This window comes from Cryptomeria japonica, chromosome 10 (assembly GCF_030272615.1).
Source record: "Cryptomeria japonica chromosome 10, Sugi_1.0, whole genome shotgun sequence".
NCBI classification, from domain to species: domain Eukaryota; kingdom Viridiplantae; phylum Streptophyta; class Pinopsida; order Cupressales; family Cupressaceae; genus Cryptomeria; species Cryptomeria japonica.
In genome coordinates this window covers 503,220,037-503,239,900 of record NC_081414.1, presented here as the reverse complement: position 1 = coordinate 503,239,900, position 19,864 = coordinate 503,220,037, and positions in this window count along the sequence as shown.

The window sequence follows — 19,864 nt, the reverse complement described above, 5'->3', positions numbered from 1 at the left end:
ACAATGAAGGAATAGGAATCCTAATAGGTAGCCCGTGGCTCTCTCTTTCACAAAAAGAAGTAGCCAATTGTGTGATACCTCTAGGCTCTTTCGTATTCCGTAATGTGTGACAAGAGGTAGGATTAGGGCATGATAACCTAGTCTTGCTTTTTCCCCCACACATTTTGGTGAACCCGACGTGAATCTATCATTGCTTCTTCTTGCATTGCATTTGTTAGATCTAGATCTAGATTTAGTGTGGTTTCATTTCATTTTCATTAAAAAAAAAGAAAAAAAAAAGAAAAAAAAAAAAAAGAGTTTAGTTTCTAGGTTGCTCTAGTTTGCTTACTTGCATTTTAGATCTTGCACACACACATTACTTTTACAATACAACTTGGCTATTCATGGAGGTGGAAATCACCGAAGCGGGGGTTTGACTAAGGCAAAACCCTATATAGCTGCCCAAACACCTTTTTCAGATATAAGTGCAGGTTTCGAGACTCGGACGACGTCGTAGGTTGCAGATCTGGAAGAAGCAGGTCGAGACAGCACCCCACACCAAATTGCAGAACAGAATACCAGGACAGGGGCATGGGGCACCCTGGTCCTGTCAGGACAGGGGTGCTGGGTGCCCTGGTCCCTGTGACAGAGGCGCTGGGCGCCCTGGTCCTCCTGACAGATAGCATTTTAGACAACTTTCCAGAGTGCAAAATAGTGGTTTCAGGTGCAGTTTCAGGTGCAGAATCAGGACAGTGGCACCCGCGCCCTTGTCCCGAACATTTCCACTTAGATTTTGACTCCGGGTATGCATTTGCATTCTTGTCTTATCTTTGTACTTACAGCTTTCGATTGTTTAAGTTCAATTCTGCAATCTTGTTATTAGTTCATACTTGCATTTTAGGGTTAGGAATTGGACTTGCATACTCTTACCTTTCAAATACAACGAAGGAATAGGAATCCTAATAGGTAGCCCGTGGCTCTCTCTTTCACAAAAAGAAGTAGCCAATTGTGTGATACCTCTAGGCTCTTTCGTATTCCGTAATGTGTGACAAGAGGTAGGATTAGGGCATGATAACCTAGTCTCGCTTTTTCCCCCACACAAGATCATTACAAGCATGGTTAGCAAATTGAAATCAAATGAGAGATAAACCATGGCAAAGTGACCTATTGCCTCCTAAGAGATGCGAGTGTGGATTTTCTCTCAGATCTAGATGAGCAATCTAGGTGACTTGATTACACCAAGACGAAGGATTTAAAATGATATGATGTGCAAGCTAGATGAATGCATGATTAAGCTATATTGATCCAAGAAGCTAATTAGGCTAATGCTATGCATTCATTATGCTAAATGATGATGCAATTAAGCTAGATGAGAGATTGATTATGCTATATGATTAAGCAATTATACTAGAAGATGATCAAATTAAGCTATATCTAAGATGCATTTGCCTATAATAACAATGCTTAAATGATATGCAAGAATAGATATGCCTATAATAATAATTCTTGAAATGGGATGAGATGGGATCTGCCTATAATAGCAATGCTTGAAATGAGATGAGATGGGATCCTTTGTGCTCCAAAATGAGGGATATTTATAGGATGTCCAAGGCCAAGGGTGAGGTGACAGGAATCAATGGTCAAGATTGAATCTCAAGATATCAAGGGTCAAATTGGAGGAGGTTGGAGAAGAGGTTGGAGGGAGGGATACTTATCATCTCTATGGTGACAAGTGTCAAGGAATATTTCTCACAAGAGGGCAAGTGTCCAAAGGAGGAGACATGTGGCATAAGTGCCATGTGTCTCAAGGGGATAATATCCAACCCATAGGATGTTAGGATAAGGAGGTTAGGATAGGGTTAGCTAAACCCAGGATTAGGTATAATGGGTTAGGTTAGGGGATGGTTAGGTTAGGTGGTTAAAAGTTTGGAGGCATGTGGGAAATTTGAATTTAAAAATTCAAATAATAGGAATAGGATAATTAACTTTCAACAACTCATAAATTGATTTGTTTTAATTAATTTGGGGATTAGAAGAATGAATCAAATGGGGGAGGATTAATTATTTCATATTAATTAATCAAAGGGGACTATTGAAATGAACTTACTAAATAAATCCTTAGATTTGTTAATAAGCAGGTGAATGGGGAATTTAATCAAATTGTTAATGAATTCAATTAAATTGGGAAGGGGGATTAATTAAATAATTTCTTATTTAATCAATTATCTTCAGACTATTTTTATGTGTATACACTTTGATCAGGAGTATGATAATATTACAAAAGGGGAATGCACTTACATTCAAGAACACTACCTAGAGCTCACTACTCAAATACAAAAGAGGGCTACAATCTTGAGGAAGACGCACTTCCTTACAGAGATTACAAATGATTACAAGTATTGACTGAACTAAATAATAGCATCTACTAACGCCAAATAGAAGTTCTGGTTAAGCTCAATTAGACTTCTACCATTGACCTGTCTCTCTGCTCTATTTTGTTGCTCTATCATATAACAGATCACTAAAATATTCAATCACACTCACAAAACTTTGCATAATCACTCATACAATCTTCCCACACACATACTATATCCTAAAATGTTCAAATGAATCAGTCCTATATTTCTGCACTGCCAAAATAGTTCAATTCCCATGTTGGCTTCCAAAAACCGCATAACATGCAACATGAAACATGTACTAACAAGTGGACTCAATTCATCCACAAATCCATACGCAGACATAAAAAAGATGATAACGCGATTCTCACGTGTCAGCACATTTACCTCAAACTCAACAACAACCACCAAAATTATCCTAAAGATTCCAGATCACGCGTTACATCACTTAACATCAAAATGACTCTGTTCTACTTGAATTACCAGATACCGGACCTTCAATCTATCTCATGAATCAACAGTGAATAATAGGATTACAATATAAGTTTCCTCAAACTTTGAATCATTTGCCTCTATTACCGCAACCAAAATCAAGATCTGCACAATGTACCCATACTCTGTCGAATACTACATTCCACCTTCCAGACTTATGCCTAAGGAATAATACAACTTTCGGTAAATCAAATCTAAGTATACCTGATATGATTTCTAAACTAAGTTGCCATTAATGACAACTCCTAAACATCTCTCATGCATCAATCTTCTTTGTAACAGTGTCTCTTGCCAACACATGTTACCGTTGATAACCACTATCTATACCAAAAACCAATCAATTGGATCTTACCAACCATCACAAATTAACGTTGAAGGCTAGAAACTTGGAATAAGTAAATTGCATATCCAAAATACATCTCCCAAATTTGCAATGAAAAATGATTAACCAAAATAATCCTCTAACCAGAACACTATACATTATGTCGAATATATTGTTGTACTCATCGGACCTCACCAATACTTTATCAATCTTCAATCAATCTTCCCAATGATGAAAACATGAACTGCAAATGCCAATTTTGATATGTGTTGCCATCAACGACAACATCTCAACATACATGCAGTGTCTCTTGCCAACAAGGCCTATAGAGGGGATAAAGTTGTTCATATTAGTGACCAAAATAATATTTTGATCAAACAACATTTAAGCTATTGGAACAGAGAGCATTTTACAAATATTTTTGAATCTAAGAGAACACTAGAAGAAGAATCGAATGAGCCTAATAAGGAAGTTTTGATTAGTGGCAAGGATGAAGCCAATTTCTTAAAGGAAAAATAATTGATTGGGGGTTATGAATATATTTTGGATAAGGAAGAGACCTTTTGGAGATAAAAGCATAGAGAAGCATGGCTAAAGGATGGAAACAAGAATACAAAATTTTATCACAACAATATGAAATGTAGAATAAATGTGAATATAATATCAAAGTTGAAGCTAAACAATGGCAATGTAGAGGAAGATCCAAGGCAAATTAAGAATGACATTGTTTCTTAGTTCTAGGATTTACTCAACAATTGGGAAGGATAAGACCTTTTGGCTCAAAAAGATATTTTACAATTCATCTCAAGGCTAGTGATGGAAGAACAAAATATATGCTTAAATGGATCCTTTCTCATAATCAAAATTTAAGAGAGTAGTGGACCGGCTACACCTCGATAATAAGGCTCTAGAGTCGGATGGGTTTCCAGCTACATTTTTTAAAAGTGTTGGTATATTTTTAGGAAAGAGATAACAAAAGCTATAGACGACTTTAGAGTTAATGGAAGAGTTATAAAAGATATTGATCAAACCTTATTGGTTCTTATTCCGTTAAAGGACCAATCTTCCTCTTTAGATGAATATATACCCATTTCACTTTGCAACACGTGTATAAAATAATGAAAAAACCTATGGTAAATAGGTTGAAGAAGATCCTTCTAGTAGTTATCTTGAAGGAGAAAATTAGTTTTGTCCCAAGGAGATTGATTCTTGATGGGGTCATTATTGCAAAAGAGGCCATACATTCTCTCAAAAAAATGACTACTCCTAGAATGATACTAAATTTAGATGTCAAGAAGTAATATGGTAAGGTTGATTAGGTTTCACATGAAGGTTTTAGAAGCTTTTGTCTTTCATAAAAAATGGATTGATTGAATCTTTAAACTCATTTCCAATTCTATATTTTTTATTATAATTGATGGCTCTCTAGAAGGTTCGTATGAAGCATACAGGGGTATCCATTATCCTGACCTGTTATCTCCACTACTATTTATTATTATGATAGAATACTTGGGTGGGATCATAAGTAATACAACAAGGAATAATAACATTAAAGGAGTGTAAACTACCAGCAATGTAGTGTCCCTCCTAGACTTGTCTTTTGATTTATGCATTGATAGACTTGATTTGACTTTTATGTGAAGTGTTGATTGATGTTTATAATTCTATCTGCATGATTAGATTCTATGGATGTGATACACCTTTTATATTGACATATGTTATATGATGACTTATATGGATGATTGACATATCTTGGATTATGATGATGATGCATTTACTTGATGATCTTATAAGTACTCATGGTTCATGATGGATTTGTATTGCTTATGGGATTTTGATGATATTATGGTTATGCTAACCCTATTCTATGATTATGATAATTGAATTGATGATACAATGATTGTGATTGTCTTCTAGTGTCTTCGTGATAGGGATGATGTCATACCACTCATTGTGAACATGATGTGGCGTTGTGATTCTCTATCACTTACTTGATTATCTGTGATATATGTTATTGTATATGTTGTATCATGGCTATTGGTGGTTCCAGGATTGCAGGTACTAGACATTGACTCCACCTGGTCTCACAAGTCTAAGCGTGGCTTATCCCAATGGAAAGTTGTTGGAGATGGCATAAGTTTCCTTCTTTATACTCTAGGTCCTAGTTGATATCCTACTTAGTCTAGTGTTGTAGTTGAGTTTCCCTATGGTGCTTTGCAGTGTGTCGTTTGACCCTTATGTCGGTTTGCCTTGAGGCATCGAGAGAATTTGATTATTCAATTAATTGATAATTAATTAATTTGGTTTATTAATGTTAAAATTAGTTTATTATATAGCTTGGTTATTTAATTATTATTTATCTAATTTATTATTGGGATTTAATATTTATTTTTATTATTTAATTATTTTATATGGTTTATTATTTACTTATTTCCTTGGTTATTTTATGTATTTATTGGGCCTTTGCATTATTATTTATTTGTTTATTTATATAGTTGTGATACTTATTTTATATTGATTTTAATTTATTAAGATTATTGGGCTTTTGTATTTTATTTTTCCCATGAGGTTATTTTATTTAATGGCTTTGATTTATTATTTCTCTTGTTACTGTTTGGTTAAATTATATAATATATAACTTACCTACCCTTTTATTCTATTGGTTGATTTTGAGGGGGTAAGTAAATAAAACTTGATGCTCTGCAAAATGGACAAGGTTAGCAAATGACCAACAACACAAGAAACCAAAAAATCGTTAGTGTTAGTTAACCAAAAGCTAATCTAAACAGGCATATCAAAGGAGATGCTAAAAATCATGCTAATATATCTAACAAATGAAACAAAGATAATGAGGCATCTCCAAATGCCTCTTAGCATGCTCTTAGCTCCTTCTCCCTCGTTCCTCTCCTCTCCAAGTTCCAAAATAGTGTAGCTCTCAGCAACTTTTTGCACTATGGATGCTTATGGAGGATTGAGATTTGAGTATTTTGCTTCAAATGGGAAATGAAAAGCTAAAATACTAGATGCTATAAAAATGATTGATTTTAACTAAAATAACAAAGATATTAGTTTGCTATGCTAAATGATCTCTAAAATGCCTATAGGTTAAATGCATACAAGTTTTCAGGATCTGGATTATGAAGAAATGGGCTCTATTTATAGGAAAAATGGAGCAATGGATGGTTGAGATTGAGTAATCTCAACAAGGGTCAGGATTGAATGGTATTCAATCCATGTGAGGACTTTTGACCCAATCCTAGGATGACAAGTGTCAATGTGAGATAGGTTGAGAGGGGAGGGAATAAGCATTAAATGCTTGATATGACTTTGAGAGTTAGAGTCAAGGTTAGTTGAATAAATAAACTCTTTATTCAAAGAATAAAGCTTTTATCCAATGGATAAACTCTTGTGCAAATGTGAAAAGGATGAATATGGTCAAAACAATAAATGTTTGGGGAGACAAGTTTGAAATAACCATAAATGGTTATGTAAGAGCCATAAATGGTCATGTAAGAGCCATTAGTGGTTTTTGAAGACTTTGGGGGTAAATTTGTTGAACACACAAAGCATTAAATGCTTTTCAAAGACTTTTGAAGTCTTTGAGAAGTGAATCCATTTTGCTTAGGAATGTGACAATAATTAGGGGATGGATTAGGCTAATTAGGAAGGGGTTAGAAGAATCTAGAAGGGGATTAGATTTTGCAAGTGGATTTGGCGGGTGAGGGAAAACAGGATTTTATTAAAATAAAAATTCATTTATTTCAATAAATGTGTGCAAGTTGCATTTGTAGGAAAATGCAAGTGGGGGGGGGGCATAATGATTTAAATAAATGTTTTTATTTAATTTATTTAAAAGAGGAAAAGGGGATTTTAATTAAATAAATAGATTTTATTTATTTAATTGATTGTGAATTTGATTTAATGAATTAATTAAAATAAATTGAATAATTTATTTAATTAATAGAAGAATGTTTGGGACTAAATTAATTAAATGTTAATTTAATTAACTGATGACTAGTGGATTTTTAATCAAATAAATAGCGAATATTTATTTAATTAAGCTGGACAGATTTGTGTGACTACATTTGCCCCTCTTTGAGACAGTGCAGTTTATCATGTCATTTCAAAGAAAGAAAAACTGGTGTGAAGAAATGCCCCATAAAATGTAAATTTAATGGGTGGTATGCCCCCTCGAGAGATGGGCCAAAAAATTTCAAAAAATCGGGCGATCTCTCGAAAAAGAACGAGAAGTGGAGGGGAGGTAGAATAGAAGAAATTAGCAACAACGGTGAAAGAATGGAAGAAAAATAGAGTGAATACGGAGAAACAACAAGCCAGCGAGTACCCTGAGGTCATGCAAGAGATACATAGCAGATGTAGTGTGGGGTTTGGATTGATGCTATACAATTGATCAAAATTGGTTGGACAATCTGGTGCAATCGGTTTAATTGCCCCAGTCAAGTCAAAGCGTGACAGTTGATGTCAGTTGGTTGCTTGGACATGATAAAGTCTGAGTAAGTGAATCAAAGTGACCTGATGTGACTTAGACAATTGATGTAATTGCCCGATGAAGTCAAGGTATATGAAGCAAAATACTCGTTGAGACGTAGACAATTGATGTAATTGTCCGATGTGATTGTGTTTGATTGGTTGATCAATTGATAGTGTGTGCATGTGATGGATGGTTGTGGGGAATCATGGCAGCCCCGTTGAGACTAGGTCATTATGATACATGCCTGTTGTAGTCTAGGTTTGCCATAATCGATTACCTATTGAGACCCGAAGATACTTAATCAGAGTATTTGTTGATAGTCTAGGTGTGTGTTAGTCGATGTATCTGTGCAGAGAGAGTAACTTGCTTGGCTTATTGGATGACTTAGCATAGGAAACACAATCCCTCCTATTTAGAGATGGATGGTGATGAACGTGGCTTGATTGGGTTGATTGGGAAATGATGTAGGGTATGTGATGTTGATTATCAAGATGGGGAGGGTGAGAGGGGGGGGTTCGATGTTAGATAGAAGAAATGGAGAACCTATGACTCATTCCTATGGAAGAAGAGGAAAATAGAGTACACATTATTATGACTATGTATGCATGATATGCAGCTATTATGAATGTATGGATGGGTGGAATGCAACGAAATGCAATATATACAGATGAAATGAGATGATGATCCATAGTGTTCTATTTTCATCATTGAGCTTTAAAATGTTGTAAGAAAATACAAGCAACTTGACATAAAGATTCAAGATGACCAGAGTATTTTTTACATGGATTTGATATAGCAAGTTAATACAAGTGACTTGATATAAGGGTCAAGTTGACCTGAGTATTACTTGCAGAACAAACAAGGATTATCTCCTTTCATGCATGACTTGGATCGTCCTCCTTGATCTTAGGTTGATCATATCCTGAGACAAGTGCATACCGTAATAAGAGATAAAACCTTTATCCAGTTTGGATGAGGTAGGAGGAACCAAAGAAAGAGCATTGTACTTGCAAACAAACAGTATATACATAAAGAATAAAGAATATGGATCCTTGGTAATGGTTCATGCTCATATGGTCGAGGTATACACTGTAGTCAGCAAGTTGTAATGATCCATGACTGCATTTGGCATAAGATCACGTAGCTTGGTGAACTTCCCACGTAGACACCATTAGTACATGCCCAGAACTTCATCGAAAATAATGCGCAAACGATACAAAATAATGCTGAAAGATCTTGATACAGATAAATGAATGATTGTACTCACAAATCAACCAAGTATTTGATAGCTTAACATAATTTTCTTTGTCAAAGAAAACGTCACTTTTTGTCTTTGTTTTGGTAAGGAAGGATGCATCATTTATAGACAATTTCCGATTTGTTGATGTTGATTGTGTGGTTTGATTGGTAAATGGTCATTGTGTGAGTATTATGTCAATGTTTGTTTTGCATCTATGTGGATGAGTATGTACAAGGTGTTGCCATGTTTTTGTTTGATTTTTGATGGTTTTTCGATGTTTTTGGATTTTGAATTGTTTTGAATGTTTTTGGATTTTGTGAGACACTTTGTGAATGTTTTTGGATTTTGTGAAATAGTTTTGAATATTTTTGGATTTTGCGAAATAGTTTTGAATGTTTTACCTAAATGAATCACTAGTAATGTAGAATCCACTTCCCCCGGCTAGATTTAAGGGCATTGCCCCCGAGTGTAGACATGACTATGACAAAGCAGGATGGAAGACACATGAAGTACTTTCTTTGATTACAGATCAAATAACAAGCCATGGTTTAGATGGATGGATGTGTGGATGCATGAATGTGAATGTTTTTGTATTTCTTCAAGACATTTTTCTGAATGTTTTTGGTATTTTCTGGTATGCAGGGGAGCCCGATGCTCTGTATAGCTTAGGTATAAAACCGTTTGAGGTGCATGTTGTTGATTGGATCTACGAGCGGTTCTCCTTCTGATGTAGCCAACTGATATGCCCTGGACCCAAATACAGTAGTGACAACATATGGGCCCAGCCAGTTTGATTCAAACTTGCCCTGATGTTCTCTGTTTGGTTGGTTGTGAGGATTCTCTCGGAGAACAAGATCACCTACCTCAAATGTACAAGATCTAACTCGGTGATTGTAGCTTCTACTCATGCGCTGCTGATAGGCTTTGAGGTGATTGTATGCAGCTTGTCGCTTCTCATCGAGTAACTCTAAGTCTTGGAGGCATGAGACTCTGTACGCTTCTTCATCTATTAGATTGTGCAAGGAAACCCATAGTGATGGTATCTCAACCTCAATAGGCAAGATAGCTTCGGCACCATAGACCAGTGAGTAGGGAGTTGCGCCTGTAGGGGTTCAAATGCTAGTTCGATATGCCCATAGTGATGGATACAATTGAACATGCCAATCATGACCGGCATCATTGACTGTCTTCTTTAGGATCCTCAATATGTTTTTATTGGATGCTTTGGCTTGACCATTGCCTTGTGGGTAGTAGGGAGTGGAAAAGTGGTGTTGGATATGAAATTTCTCACAAAGTTCACAAACATCCTGATTTTTGAAAGGAAGACCGTTGTCTGTGATGATGGACATGGGCACGCCATACCGGAAAATGATGTAGTTGAGGATGAATGAGGCGATCTGCTTGCCGATGACTTGGGTAAGTGGAACAACTTCGACCCACTTTGTGAAATATTCGGTGGTGGTAATAATGAATTTATGGCCATTGGATGAAGATGGATGAATCTTACCCACAAGGTCAAGACCCCATTGACAGAAAGGCCATGGTGTCGTGATTGGTTGCAGTTCTTGGGCTAGTGCATGTATCAGGTCGCCATGAACTTGATATTTCTTGCATTTTCTGACAAAGTAGTAGGAATCTTTTTCCATAGATGGCCAATAGTATCCATTGCACAGGAGTTTCTTGGCTAGTTACGAACCACTCGAGTGAGTCCCACAAATTCCTTCATGGACTTCTTCCAAAGCCTTTGTTATCTCACCTTGTTCCAGACATCGAAGGAGAGTACCATCAAGACTGCGTCGGTATAGGGTTTCAGCAATAATGGTATATCGAGCAGTTTGGCGAATGAAGGTTTTACGTTGGTTATTCGATTGGTTGGGAGTAAGGGTGTGATCATAGAGATAGGTGTAGAATTCACCGTACCATGGGGATTCAGAACCGACAAGGTGACATATCATTTCGGATTCGGGGATATCATAAGCAGGAATCCAAAGTTGTTCTACCAAGAACTCATAGCGTGTTGAATTCTATGGAAGATCTAGGAGAGATGCGATGGTAGCCATAGCGTCAGCAGCTCAATTCTGATCTCTTGGTATCTGCTCAAAAGTGATAGTGGTAAATGATGTCTTTAGATTGTCCACCATTTTCTTATATGGCATGAGTTTATTATCCTTGGTTTGATATTCATCTGTTGCTTGTCGAATGACCAGTTGGGAGTCGCCATATACTTGCAGTTCTTGTAATCTCCATTGTACAGCTAACTTGAGTCCTGTGATCAAGGCCTCATACTCTGCTATGTTGTTAGTGCATGGAAATGTGAGCCTGTAAGACTTCGGGATGCTATCACCTTGAGGTGTGATAAACAGAATGCCTGCCCCTGAGCCATACCTAGTGTACGAACCATCAAAGTATAATTTCCATGGTTGTGTTGTTGTGATCATGAATATCTCTTCATCTCGAAAATTGGAAATGAGAAGATGATCGCCTATGAGAGGCACATCGGCCAACTGATCTACAATAACCTACCCTTTGATAGCTTTACGATCAACATACTCGATGTCAAATTCATTTAGAATATCACCCATTTGGCCAAGCGACCTGTCAATGCTGCTTTAATGAGTAAATACTTGAGTGGATCAATCTTTGCAATGAGTTGTACTTTGTGTGTTAACAGATAGTGCCTCAATTTAGTGGCTGCTAAGATTACTGCTAGGCAAGCTCGCTCAATAGGCGTGTAATTGAGTTCATAGCCCACCAGTGTGCGAGAGATGTAGTAAACAACACATTCTTTTCCTTTTGCATTATGTTGTGCGAGTAGTACACCCAATGCTGTACTTGTTGCTGAGATATAGAGTAACAAGGTCTACTTGGATCTGGTGGCATCAGCAATGGTGGATTCATGAGATAGTCTTTAAGCATCTAAAATGCTTGCTGGCATCGGGCATCCCACTGAAAGCGGATGTTCTTATGTAGCAGGTGTGTGAATGGGTGACATTTATCAGCCAGTTGTGCAATGAATCTTCAGATGGATTGAAGCCGCCCTTGTAATGTCCTTAGCTGACTGATATTCTTTGGTGGTGGCATGTCCATGATTGCTTTTACCTTTGCTGGGTCGACCTCAATACCTTTGCTTGAGACAATGTATCCTAGAAGCTTCCCAGAGGTCACTCCAAAGACACATTTCTTTGGGTTGAGTCGAACATGGTATTGTTCCAGTCTACCAAATATTTTATCTAAGACGTGGAGATGCCCTTCTCTGGTGAGTGATTTTGCTAGTAAGTCATCCATATAATCTTCCATCATAGTATGCATCATGTCATGGAAGATGGTGGTCATTGCTCTTTGATAGGTCGCTCCTGCATTCTTTAGACCAAAAGGCATTACATTCCAGCAATATGTGCCCCATTGACAGGTGAAGGTTGTCTTATGTTGATCTTCTGGTGCGATCTTTATCTGATTGTATCCCGAAAAGCCATCCATGAGTGAAAGCATGGCATGTCCTACTGTCAGATCCACTATGATGTCAATATTTGGAAGGGGGAAGTCATCCTTAGGACAGGATTGATTCAGATCTTTGAAGTCAGTACAAATGCAGATGCCCTCTTTTGGTTTGCCAACAGGAACAATGTTGGAGATCCATTCTGCATAATCAATTGGTCTAATGAAACCAACATCTAGGAGTTTCTTGAGTTTTGTTTTGACTAGCACTGCAATTTGAGGATGCATCTTACGAAGCTTCTACTTGACAAGTTTGGCTCCTTCTGCTACGGTTAGGTGATGCATGACTAAATCAGGATCAAGCTTAGGCATGTCTGCATATGACCATGCAAAGTCGATCTGACGCTGTTGAAAGAATTCTATAAATTTAGGCTGTTCCTCTGGAGTGAGAAGAGATACCAGATGTATGAGATGAGGATTTTCAGGAGTCCCCACATTGTATTCTTTGGTTTCCTCGATGAGAATTGTTGATCATTCCTGTTGTGCATTAGTAGGGAGAATGTCAAACCCTTCATCCTCAGGCACCTCAAAGAGGTTTTCACCATTGGATACGCTCTTTCTTTTTACTTTTGTTGGATCAAATAGTGCCACAGTGTGGTTTTCACTGGAAGATCCATGTTTTATTGTTATATTTTTGCAGCTGAAAGGTTTGGCATCCGCCCTGAAGTATGTTGTGCTATTAAGTTCAATGGCGAATCCAACTTTGTGATCCCCGCTTGGTAGGTTATCCCTTAATTTCAAAAAGTCAATGATGGCCTCATCATTTTGGAAGAAGTCAAGACATGGGGGATTTGGTTGGTTCCATTTGATGAGTTCAGGGTGGATAATAGGCATTACTTCATCGATTAGGTTAAGTGCATTAGATGTATCAGTGAGGGTTAAGATGTTATGGTGAAGGTCATTGATGGTACTCTCCCTGTCAGAATCAGGTGTAGGATGAGACGTAGGGTCTGTGGAAGATGTTTCCAGTTCAGGAACCCAAGTGGTCTGTATCTGTGCTTCTCCGTAAACAAGGATATCTTTGCGTGGTGGAGGTAGTGATGTGTCTTCCTCATCTGAAGTGTTAAGCTGTACAGAATCAAATTCCCACTCATGTGAGTCAGTCTCTGAGTCACTTTCCAGCATCCGATTACTATACCATACTAGGATGTCTTTTGAGTTAAATATTGCAGGTGTGATTGGTTGATGTACCTTTGTAGTGATCGGTGTTGCAGGGTGGTTGATGGGGATAAAAGAATATGGTACTGGGAGTATTGGCAGTGTTGACTCAGTGGCTTCGGCTAGAACTGTTGGTGCCATAGATGCTGCTGCAGGTTCTAATACAGTTGTTGCTGCTAATGGTGCTATTGATGTTATTGCTGTTGCTGATGGGATCATTGGTTTGTTTGGTGAGATGAGTGGCATTGGTGATGGTTGTGTTGGGGTTTTGTGCCTTGATGGGGCAGTTGGGATGGTGCTTGAGGGTGCTTTGATAATGAAAGGTGTCATTTTTGCAGTAGGCTGACATAATGGTTTGCTGGGTTTTCCTTTGAATCTGTTAGGAAATATCTCCTTTTCAAAGCCTAGGCCTGTATTATCTTTGGGCTTCAATTCTGGCAGTAGGGGTTCATGTCATCCTTGTTTGCAATATCCCAAGCACTCTGACCATCATACCCCATTCTTTTCATAATGAGGAGACCTTTGCCATACTGATCCGTAGGAAGTTTAACTTGCGGTATATCAGTGGTGATGGGATCTTTATAGATCCAGTCCGCCAAGTCCTCATCTTGGGTTTCTTCTTCTTGACTCTTTCCAAGGATGAAAGGCGTCAAAGCACATGCAGGTGTGTTTAGTGGTTGTTGGAGTAACTGTTGTGGTTTACCATGTGTTCGAGGAGAAGTGGGCATTTGTCCCACACAAAAGAGTTGACTCAAGTTGTATTCCCCAGGACCTTCCTCTGCTATCTTCATTTTAAGCTTTTCTTCCTTTGGTATAGTGGTGTTCGAACTAGCAAGAGAGGCGGGACTTATATATGATGTGGAGGAAATGGCTTCTCTATTATTAGGAACAGTAATCTTTGGTTGATGGCTGATATTATGGCAATACGCAAAGGGATTTGCATCGCCCAGGATTGTGATCTCTACACCGTTATGTGGGAACTTGATACATTGATGGTAGGTAGATGGAACAGCTTGCATGGCATGTATCCAAGGTCTTCCTAACAATAGATTGTATGGTAGAGGAAGGTCCAGAACCTGACAGATGATGTGTTTTACCATGGGGCCCACTCGGATTGGTAGTACCACGACTCCTTTGGAGAAACGCTTCGCATCGTCATAGGCTTTGATTGTGATCTTCTTACGAGGATCCACTGATTCTATTGCATATCCCAATGTTGTGACCAACTATAGTGTACAAATATTCAAGCCTGCTCCATTATCGATCAAGACTCGCTTGATCTTGTGTTGATTGATAAAGCCATCAATGTGTAGCGAAGCATTATGAGGTTGTTGGAAGGAAGAGTTGTCACTTTCAGAAAAAGTGAGACAAGGTGATGATTTTAGACTTCCAACCATGGCTTGAAATTGGTCTGTATTCAGATTTGCAGGGACTGATGCCTCTTGGAGTGCTTGATCCAAGATAGTTTTATGAGATGGCGATAGGCGCAAAAGCTCTAAAATGGATATAAGCGCAGGGGTTTTGTCTAATTGTTCCACAAGATTGTATTGCTTTGGGATGGAGGTGGTGCCTTGTGGAGCTGCTTTTATGGTGACCTTGCCATGACGTGTAACAACATTGCAATTTGAGTTGGGATTTTTGAAGGTTATAGTTGCAACTTGTTCACTGGCATCATACAGATGATTTACAGTGTAATTATACGCAGCCTATGTATAATCAATGGTATCAGTGCCTCACCTAGAAGTGGAAGGACCACTTTGATCTTGTGATGGAAGTGGATTTTTGAACATCAGATGATCATTATTTGTTGTTTTGGGGTCATGGCCTTCAATTTCAATTTCTCCTTGGTCAATAAGATCCTGAATAAGATCTTTCAATCGGTGACAATTACTTGTCTTGTGTCCTCTCCCTTGGTGGAAATCATAGTGTTCAGTATCTCTCCACCATGGAGGTTTGACCTAAGGCTCATAGTTTGATGTTTTAGGTAGAGTGACCAAATTTTGAGAAATGAGTTGTCGCAATACTGTTTCAATGGGTTCCCATAAGGGAGTGTATGTGCATTTCTGTTTTTGCTATCGAGGTCTTGGTTCATCGTGAGATGTGATGCGACTTTGATTGGAAGGAACATTTGTGTTATTCTGAGGTGGAGGATTTTGTCCTGCAAACCGAACCACAGGTTGTGCAATTTGTATAGTCCTGGCATCCACAACCCCATCGTTGACGATATTCTTGTTTTTGTTCCAGAAGCTTGGTTTATCGCTATTGAAGCATGGGCGAGGACCATCCTTTGGTTCATTATAGATTTTGATAAGTCCTTTCTTGATGAGGGCCCGCTCACATTTCAAATCCTTGGTGATCATATCATTAAAAGAGTCTGTGTCTTTGACATCCAGGTCAAATTCCATTTCTTCGTTTAAGTTGGAAATGAATATTTCCACTAGTTCTTGTTCAAGTAACTGAAGAGAACATCTGCTAGACATTTGGCACCATCGTTGCAGGAATACTGAGAATAGTTCACTTGGTTTTTGTTTGGTGTTGCACAGATCAACCATGGTGATGTCGCGTTCAATATTATGGGAGTAATGAGCGAGGAATTTCTGGATAAGTTCCTCAAATGTTCTAATGCCACCTGATAGTCGAGAAAACCATGATGTGGTTGTTCCTCCCAAGCTTTGGGGAAAAAGGTGCATTAGGTATGTGTCTTCATATGCCACTTCGAGGCAAGCGGAATGAAATTCTCTGACATGATCGTGGGGATCTCCCTTTCCTCTATATTTTTTGAATTTGGGTGTTTCGAATCCTCGTGGAAAGGGTGGCATATAAAGATTCCTATCAAAAGGATAGGGATAGATGTCATTGAGTGAGAATTGGTTAGTTTTGACACCACTATGAAGTTGTTGAGCAAGATTCTCGACTTGTTGTCGCAACATCTCCATTTCAGTTAGAGGAGGAGGTGGTGGGTTACCTCGAGGAATGTTATATCTGATGGGATCTCTACCTCCTTCCTCTTCATGGTGACTTTGTCTTTCTGATGCTTGTCTTAATTGGGAAAGATCAAAGTTAGAGGGGAGTTTTGCTCCTTCTTGAGCGAGTTTTAAGAAGTGAGCATCCGCATTGCTCCTGAGTATTTCGTCAAACAGTATGTTAAAGAGAGGGTTATGCTGAGCCCTTTCTATTGTTGCAGGAGTAGGAGTACTTGGGTTTTCGTCATTCGCATTTCCTCCAAGTGCCTCTTGAAACTCATTGATATTTTCCTCTTCTTCTTCTTCCATTTCTATTTCTCATTGCCTTGATTGTGACCAGGTTTGGGCCATTTTGTTTTACAAGCTTTTGTTGAAGTTGTGTGAAAATGATAATGAGTTGTTTGATGAAATGAAAGATTGATGGTTGGTGAATTGTGTTGCACGTGGATCTCTAGCACTTTTAAGGTGGATGTAACCGAAATTCCTTCTTTGAATTGCTTACTTGTTTGATAAGTTTTGATGTGATAAGGTGTAGAGAAATCTGAGATGTGTTACAGATTGAACTACCTAGTAATGAGAGGATTCACTCATGAACTAGTTTTAACCTACGTAGATGTGTCTCTTAGGATGAGCTTATCCTAGATGTAGAAACAATCTAAAAAGTGATGTGATGTTTTTGATTCAAGCAATATCTAAAAGAGAACTTGGGACAAGAACCTTTTAATGTTTTGAGAGTTGGAACAGATTGATGATGAAGTGATGATGGATGAAAAATGTTTTCAACTTCAATAAAAACTTTGTGTTACAAATGGGACAAACTCTACCTCTTCCCTTTTGGGTGTTGGTGGTATTTCTCGAGCTGTGTTGTAGGTGATACAGATGTTTGGGAAAAAGTTGGGATTAATCTTACCTCCTTGGTTTTTGTGATAACTCAGAGCTCTATATTGCATAAAAGCTCTGCGGTTCAATGATTCTGAATCAAATTCGTTTATTTTGCCTTGAAGGTAGAGGCACATGTGACGCAGAAAGACTCTATGTGAGACAAAGATTTGTCTATTTATATAGAAGAATCTCCTCCTTTTGATCAAAGTCTTTGAACTTAATGGTCTTCTTTTCAAGTTGATATTCTGATGACGCTTCTTCTTTCGCAAGATGTGAAGAATGGTCATAAAATTTGACTCTTTTGTTGTTTGCACTTTGTTTTTGATATGTTTGGTTGGATGAATACTTTGTTTTTGGAAGTGATTTTCTGATTTTTCTTTGACAAAAAAACAAAGCAAGCACACAAACATAAGAATGTTGCCTAAAAGGCACAAATGAGTATGGGTCTAGATCAACCCAATCCTTGGACTTGTATATGACCCTTCCTTTAGATGTATTTTTAAGGTGTATTTCCAAAGCCTGAAGTCGGCTCAATTTGCGCTTGGTCTTTAAAATGAACATACTTCAAACACTTTTTATCTCTAAGGTCAAATGGCTAGTTAAGATGAATTTAGCCCACATCTTGATATTTCTTCGACTTTGGTACTACATACCTTATGAATCCTGCCGTGGCAGGTAAGGATGTGATATACTAAGTCTTGCATGAGCATAACAAATAGATGATCCCTATGATGGGGGAGTCACCACTTTTATCAAGTCACAAGTGACTTTTCAAAAAGCTATGTTTCTACTCAAGGAAATATGTATGGTGAGTATCTTGGGAGCAAAACCATCTATGTTCTTGCACTAAATTATATTGCAAATATCCTCAATCAATAGAATGGGTGGGCTACTACTTAAAGGTGTTTAGTCATGTTCGATGTTTTTGGACATAAGTTCATTCTGCAGTGACTCACTTAAGAGCCTTGTAACTGGTGGTGGGGCCCATTTGTTCTTTCGACCAGTTACACTATAGGAACAGCTATACCCAAGGCTACAGCTTTCGCTCTCACCTGATTTCTATAGCGGCTCGAAGGATTTACCGCGCGAGGTTGTTCCCAAGAGTGATGTGTCTCTTGGAAGACCTCTCTTAAAAAGATAAAAATTTTGAGTGTTACTAACACTTTTCTCTTGCACCTAGGACCACGAAAGCCAAGGGAGAGGATAGTGTGTGTTAGAAGTAGGACCACTCGACCGACTTTTTGCACAAGTGTGCCAAGCATGAAAAACACTTGTTCTTTTTAATCTACCATTGCAATGTGATCTAACTATTTGGAGATGTTGCTCCAACAGCCATGGTGTTCTTTTTAACTTCAAAGGCAAAATATTTTGTAAACTAGGAACTTTGAAAATCCTAGTCAACTGAATTGAAAACACATCTTGCTTGAAGTAAAATTGTTTTTGAGCTTGAAGGAAAAATGGCTTGTTCTTTTTAGATTGCCCAAAACAAAGTGTTGATTGTAAATTTCTTTAAGTTGATGCAAGAAAATAAATTTTGTTTTGTTTATTTTAAGCACCAAAACGAAGTTTGTTTCCTAACTTGCAAGAAATAAAGTTGTTTTGTATAAGTTTGTGGTTCTTTTTACCTTGGACCAATGAAATTCTTTTTAAGAACCCAAACAAATGTGTGATTCTTTTTTTAAAGCCCAAATTTGAAATGTGAAGTTAATTTTAAACCAAAATAAAAAGTGAATTCATTTTTAAAACCAACTTTGAAAACAAGTTAGTAAAAAAAAAAAAATCTACCTTTTAATCTAATTTAAACCTGCACAAGAGAGAAAAATAGTTAGTAAAATCCGCCTATCTGGTGGGCTTCTACAAGCCTAATTTTTTTTTTTGGTTACAAGGTGATTTGTACAACCTTCTGTTACAATAGCGCTAGTCTGTGTTTGAACAGAAGCGCTATTTAACACAAATGCGCTAAAAGAAAGGGAAAGATAGAGAAGGCAAAAGCGCTGAAACAGGGTGAATAGCGCCAAAACAATGTCAAACGCACCAAAACAGTGTCAAAAGTGCTGAGCTTGATACAATAGCGCTATTGTAAGAATAATAGCACTAGAACAACAAGTATCAATAGTGCTGGAACGAGTTCAATAGCACCAAAGCGCAACCTGTGTGACATTTTCAACATTCAAACATGTTATTGGTTAAAAAAAATGATCTTTTTGGTGTTTGGATTCACGTCGGGTTCACCAAATGATGCTCTGCAAAATGGACAAGGTTAGCAAATGACCAACAACACAAGAAACCAGAAAATCGTTAGTGTTAGTTAACCAAAAGCTAATCTAAACAGGGATATCAAAGGAGATGCTAAAAATCATGCTAATATATCTAACAAATGAAACAAAGATAATGAGGCATCTCCAAATGCCTCTTAGCATGCTCTTAGCTCCTTCTCCCTTGTTC